Below are 6,559 nucleotides of genomic sequence, written 5' to 3' on the forward strand. Positions count from 1 at the left end.
AAAAGAAGAAAGGTGTATTTTGACTCACAGTTTCAAAGGTTTCAGTCCAAGGTCAGTAGGTCCAGTTGCTTTTGGGCCAATGGTGGGGCAGTACCTGATGGTGGGAGCACTTTGGTGGAACCAGCTGCTTACCTCATGGTAGTCAGGAAGCAGAGAGGTGGTGGTGGGGAAAAACTGGCATCCCATAATCCCCTTGAGGGTATGTCCCACTGGGACCTAAGATTTTCCACTAGGACCCGCTTCTTAAAGATTTCACTGTCTTCTAATAATAACTCCAAAGGGAAGAACAAGCCTTGAGTACATAAGTCTTCTAGGTGCATTTTGGATCCAAACTATAGCATGGGAAAAAAGTGCTACATTGCCAGTTACCCAATGTCTGCCAAAGCATCACTTCATATACAGTGCCCAGTTTTTAGTTATTTAACATGGAACACAAATTTCATCCCTCTTACTCTATCATAGCAGAAGTAATGGCCCATGAATCTTTCCATTGATATAAAATAATAATTTGATATATTTGCAGTTGGTGTATTTACAAGTCATGTGAAAAAGAAAAACACCCCACAGTAATCAAAATACAAAACAAGTCTTTATACTATTCAGAAAACTCTGAAAAACTCAAAAACAAACATGCACACATACACATGGTCCTTGTACATTTTGTTATTTTGAAACAACTTTTGTGGGGTTCCCTCAGTAGCTTGAATACAGAAAGTAAAGACTGAAAAGGAGAATATTAGAAAAAAAAAATAAGATAAGGAAATTAAAGATTAAAGTTGCTTAACCATGTAAGCTGTCAACGATTTTTCTTTTCTTTTTCTTTCTTTTTTTTTTTTTAAGAAGGATCTACTTTATCACGTGATGCAAATATCCTTGAGTTAGGAAACAGTTCCAATTTGTATTCAAAAAATTATTAATCAAAATTACAAAAGCAGTTTACAGAGTCACAGAAGCGTAACAAAACAGGAGGGCAATGGAACATTCCAGAGACCTTGAAAAGTTCCAGAGAAGCACACACCAGACATTTCCAGTTGAACTGTGGTTGCACGAGGGTTACCCTCACTCCTGCATCTTCTCAATGAGCTCTTCCTTGTATTTGCCTTTCTGTTTTCCAACTTGCCGGGACTTGGCTTTGCGTTCAAGAATTTTAGCATGGTGATAACTACCTTGCTTGGGTGGATGCCCACATGGACGGTTGGGCCGTTGGCCTTCTCACACTGCACCGCTCAATGTAGATGACGTTATTTCTTCCTGTGCACCTGGATTACTTGCCGATTTGCTGACCTTTGTAAGGTCCTCAAACCACCTGGACCTTGTTGTCCTTGCAAATGGGCATGGAGCAGACATTGTACTTCTGCCGCAGTTCCTTGGAAAGCGGGGAACACATGATCTTCCTGCAAATCTGCGAGGGCGAGTTTAAGTGGCGTTTGCGGTTCTTGCTTCCGTCGGAGGTCACGAAGGTGTTGAACTTCATGGTGGCCGTCTAGTGGCACGGCGAGCCAACAATTTTTCTTTATCACAGACAAATTGCAGTTTATAATTCGTATTTCCTGAATATCAGTCATAGCACCAAACTTCATCCCCTTTTTAGGTCATGTAGTGTCTTAGTCCATTCCTGCTGCTGTAACAAAATTCCTTAGACTAGATAATTTCTAAACAACAAAAAATCTGTTTCTTACAATGCTGTAGGTGGGAAAAGTCCAAGAGAAGGAGCCAGAGGATCTGTATCTGGTGAGGTCTTGGGTCTTCTTGCATGGAAGAAGAGGCAAAAGAGATAAATATCCCCTTACCCTCACATCTGTTTTAATAAGGTCATTAACTCCATTCATGAGAGTTCTGCCCTCAAAATCTAATCACTTCCCAAGGGCCCTATATCTTAATACTCTCATACTGGCAATTAAATTTCAACATACGAATTTCAATGAGACATTCAGACCATGGTACATGGCTAGACAATTTTCCAGACTCCATTGGAGTTAGGTAAATGATGTGACTCAATTTTCATGTCAAAAATAAACAGAAAATATAAGTATCACCACTAGGCCTAGTGCATAAAAACCTCCTGTTCACAAATCACTATGCTTTTCCATTTATTTGCACAACCATAAAAGACACATGTTAAAGATGGCAAAGTCATGAGATAGAAAGAACTGAATTACCACTTGCATTGAGGCTTCCCAGTTAACAGAAATTGCTGCTCAAGAAAAGAAAAACAAACCACTGTTAAAATGTCTGATACGTCAGTGGAATTTGTCTGGTACTTGAGTTAATACTGTCTCAATACTCAGTTCTTCCCACCTGCAACTCCTAGTACTTTCCCAGACATGCGTGCAAATGAGATATATTTCAAAATTGAAAGGGTTTGTATCTGTTATTTACATTTCATTATGCAACTGATATTGAGGACATTTACCGTAATATGGCAGTGCTAGGCAGTGTTACAGACATGGGCTTGAGAGTCCATCAAACCGTGGTGTGAGTCCCTGATCAACCACATACTAACTGCACCAAGATAGTTTTCCTGTCTTTAAAATCAGAATACTAATTCTTACCTTCAAGGCTTATATAAGACACCATATGGAGTACTTTGCTTGGTGCCTGACATGGTAAGAAGGAATAGCAGCAAATAATATTTCATCTCCTGTATGTTTTGTCGATGTAATCTACTTGACAGTTTAAGAAGTGTTCTATTGCACCTCAGATGTTTCATCCCTGAAGAATAATTGTAGTTTTAAGTTTTTTATTAATCCTTTTTTCCTAAAGCTATTATGAGAATATTTACTACCCAGATTACAGTGGCTAATTTCACATGAATCACTAACAATAAGGAAATAAAATCCTTCTTTCCCTAAAGAGGAAAGTTCAGATGTGTCAGTAGTCTTATGGTTTGCAATCTGACTTGTGGTTCAATGCAGAGGATTACTAAGGTTCCCAGTGGCCCACCTAATCTTGTCAGAGAATAGACAACCAGAGTGAGGAAAATTTTCTGTCCCTTTCCCTTTAAACTATCATGCTGCTGATGGTTATTATCTTACAAATTGTCTGTCAAAATGGCTAGGTTTTAAGATTAAAGGCATGAGGACTGTTTGAAAACCCCAGGTTATAGTCAAGCTATGCTAATATTTTTTCAAACTACTTCTCCAATTGAGCTGTAAACATGGCTGGGTTGAGGCCTCTAGTTCTACATTTTTTAAAAGAATGTAGAAATATCAAGCACAAAATTCTGTTCCTAATAAACACAAAGCGCTAGTTTCCCTTTAATACCTGATTTCTTACTCTGTGACCTGAAAAGAGATCTAATTTTAGGTTAATAAAGCAGGGTACTTATTTAAATTACTTCCCTATTTGGCTACATACATACATACATGCATACATGCATATATGCTTTCAAACACACACATACATGCATATATGCTTTAAAATGTTGCCATACAGTCTCCCTCCAGTTATTACTTCGGACTTGCAAATGAAAAACAACTTAGTTACACAAATTGAAGTAAACAAATTGCACCATAAAGAAAATGCTCATTTGAAAAACATACGCTCTGAAGAAGAGGGTAAGTTTTGGATGTGGCTTTTCTTTTTTTTTAAGGGGACAGAGGCAGGGGGAGAAGTAAGGGAGAAAGAATATGAGTGAATAATAAAGAAATCACATCTTTGAAAATCTGTGACAAAGGAAATAAGAGCATGCTAAAGAGTACATTCTTTTTTTTTTTTTTTTTTTTTGTGGTGCTGGGGATTGAACCCAGTGCCCTGTGCTTGCAACGCAAGCACTTAACCGACTGAGCTATCTCCCCAGCCCCAAGAGTACATTCTTGATATTGAAAACAAATTCTGAATAACTCCCATATAGACTGAAATACTAAAGTAATTGACTAATATCAACAGAAAATCATGAAATTTGGATTCGCTTGTGGGACACAATAATTAGCAAGGCTGGATAAGAGTCCACTATAATTTATTGAGATACACCAAATAATTGAGGAAATAATACAAATAGCCAGTAAACAGAATATTTTAAATTGTAATAGTTACACTTTAGAAGACTAGATATATTTAATTACTATTTAATCATATGTGTTTATAATTTTATTAGAAAGTTCAGACAATGAATACAAGATTTAACTCACAAATCCATGGTGGATCCAACCAACTTTAGAGAAAGTTATTATTTCATAGCATATAAAAAGGACTTTTTTGTTTTATCTTTTCAGACATTACCATGCCAAAACAATTCTATTGACTAACTTCAACTGTTTTAACCTCTTTAACTTTAAAGCAATCTTTTTGCTTCAAACTTTTTTTGTTTTAGAGAGGAGGAAATCTAAATGTTTAAAAATTGAAGACTATTGTTTAATTTTAGAAAAGACAAAGCTGAAAGTAATCAGAGGTAATGAGGCTCCAGTTTATAAGTATTACTGTATTAGAGGAATAAAAACTTCAGGAAACCATAAACATTATTTTATATTCCTAAGAAGTACTATTTTGTAATTGACATTTATTTAGAATTCATGCACCAAATGCCAATTTTTAAGAGGCCATAAAGTAAACGAAATAACTAGACTTTTATCTAATTTAGACTTCACAACATTAATCATGAAAGAACAAGTTCCATGTCAAAACTTGCCTACCAATAGGAGGAAATAATTATCTTCACCTAACTTTTTAAGGAACTAAATCACAAGTTGCTGAAATTGGAGATGCTATTTCAATGTGAGATTATATATTTGATCAATTAACTACATGAATGAATACCTCCCAAGTATAAGATTACCAAGTTGAAAATCAAGTACAAAAACTCATGTGGCAATCAAACCCACAAGTGAAAACTTCAAGTATGTGGGAATAGTTGAGACTTGCTTAAGGAGCAAAAACAATGCAATATCTCCATTTGAGACTGAAAACAAAATCAAGCTACAGACAAAAAGATTAAGTATTACAGAGGAAGAATACAGACAACAGTGAAAATAAGAACTTTGTCATTTAAGATGGACTACTATTAAACTGATAGCTAAAAATCCTAAATTATTTCCACATTTTAGTAGACTTATATAGGTTACAGCAGATCAGTATTAAAATTGTGTTTCTAGAGTGTTTATCACATGACAAAACTGAGATATGAATGCTAATTGCTGAGCTACTAAGTATTTAAGTTGATCACTAGAAAAGTAAAATTCATTATTTTTTACATGAACATCTAAGACTTTGCCTCAGAAAAGTAAGTTATAGCAGAAAGTAATGGAAATAACGCCTGTACATTTTAAGGGGATAATGTAGCAGTCTCCTCAATCTCCTCATGAGAAAACTGAAGGATGTCAAGAAAGAACTTCCGTTCTCCATGGCATACATAGAGGAGGTATTAGGGTTCTCCAGAGAAACAGAACCACTGGGATATATATGTACACAGAAAGAGATTTCTTATAAGGAGTTGACTTATAAGATTATGGAGGCTGGCAAGTCTCAAGAGCTGCAGAGCAAGATGGAAAGCTGGAGACGCAAGGAGGTGATAGTACACTTCCAGGTTGCCTCTGAAGCCTTGGGACCTGGAAAGCTGATGGTGTAATTCCAGTCCAGAAGCTGGCAGGCTGGTAATCCAGGCAGAGCTGATATTTCACTCTGAAGGAAAAGGAATTCTCTTACTAGGGGAAAGGTCAGCCTTTTTGGTCTGTCCTGGCCTTCAACTGATTGGGTGGGGCCCATCCATATTAAGGACGGCCATTTGCTCTACTCAATTCAGTAATTTAAGTATTAATCTCATCCAAAACACCCTCACAGAAATTCCAAAAATAATGTTTGACCAAATCTATGGCTCAGTTAGGTTGATACACAAAACTAATTATTAAAAGTATGATACCTAGCATCAATGCCTTCGAATTATACTTTCTCCACTCAGGTGTCCTCTGTATTGAAACAGCAGCAGAGTAGGGACATTTCAACATGGGTTAAGGTGTTTAACTGTGTATATTGGAAAGCTGTTTCCATATCTTGTTCCCTGGAGGGACCTTGGGCAGGTGATTACTATGTGCTTTCTGATTTCTTCTTTTTTTCTTTGGTTTTTATGGTTTTATTTAAGCATAAATAAAACATTCACAAGAGCTGCTATTCATTTTCCTCACCGTGAGGCCTTCCTTTGGGATTGGTAACATCAATGGTCAGCTAGGTTGCTCTTTCCACCATGGTTCTGTGGTTCTTGAAGGAAACATTGTGAGCAATCTCAGTATAAGTACGATTCACAGCACGCAGCACTTCCCGCTCCTTGCTATTGTGAACCAGGAACTTCCAGAAGTCACCGCGCAGCCATGTGCTTTGCTTTCTTGCTTCCATAACCAATGATGGCATCAAGATCTGCTCTCTGTCTTCCTCCACTTTGTTGTCAATACCTCTGGGTTCCCACCAGTTGTACTTACCTTTGGCATGGTGCTAGATAAACTTCTTGGTCTTCTTGTTGATGATCTTTGACTTCAAAAGAGGTCTGAAGGTAGTCATGATGCCAAGAGGCAATGGATCAGACAGAGAGCATAGAACTGCAGATGACCAACAGATAAAACTCACCGAGTAA

At 37.1% G+C, this 6,559-nt stretch overlaps 1 pseudogene; it reads right to left on the bottom strand.

Annotated features, from left to right (window-relative positions):
• Positions 1-1,059: 1,059 nt before the first annotated feature.
• LOC124994975 (60S ribosomal protein L26-like 1) lies at positions 1,060-1,474 on the bottom strand (annotated as a pseudogene).
• Between the last annotated feature and the right edge of the window lie 5,085 nt (positions 1,475-6,559).

The sequence above is a fragment of the Sciurus carolinensis genome, chromosome 10, assembly GCF_902686445.1.
Source record: "Sciurus carolinensis chromosome 10, mSciCar1.2, whole genome shotgun sequence".
Classification (NCBI taxonomy): domain Eukaryota; kingdom Metazoa; phylum Chordata; class Mammalia; order Rodentia; family Sciuridae; genus Sciurus; species Sciurus carolinensis.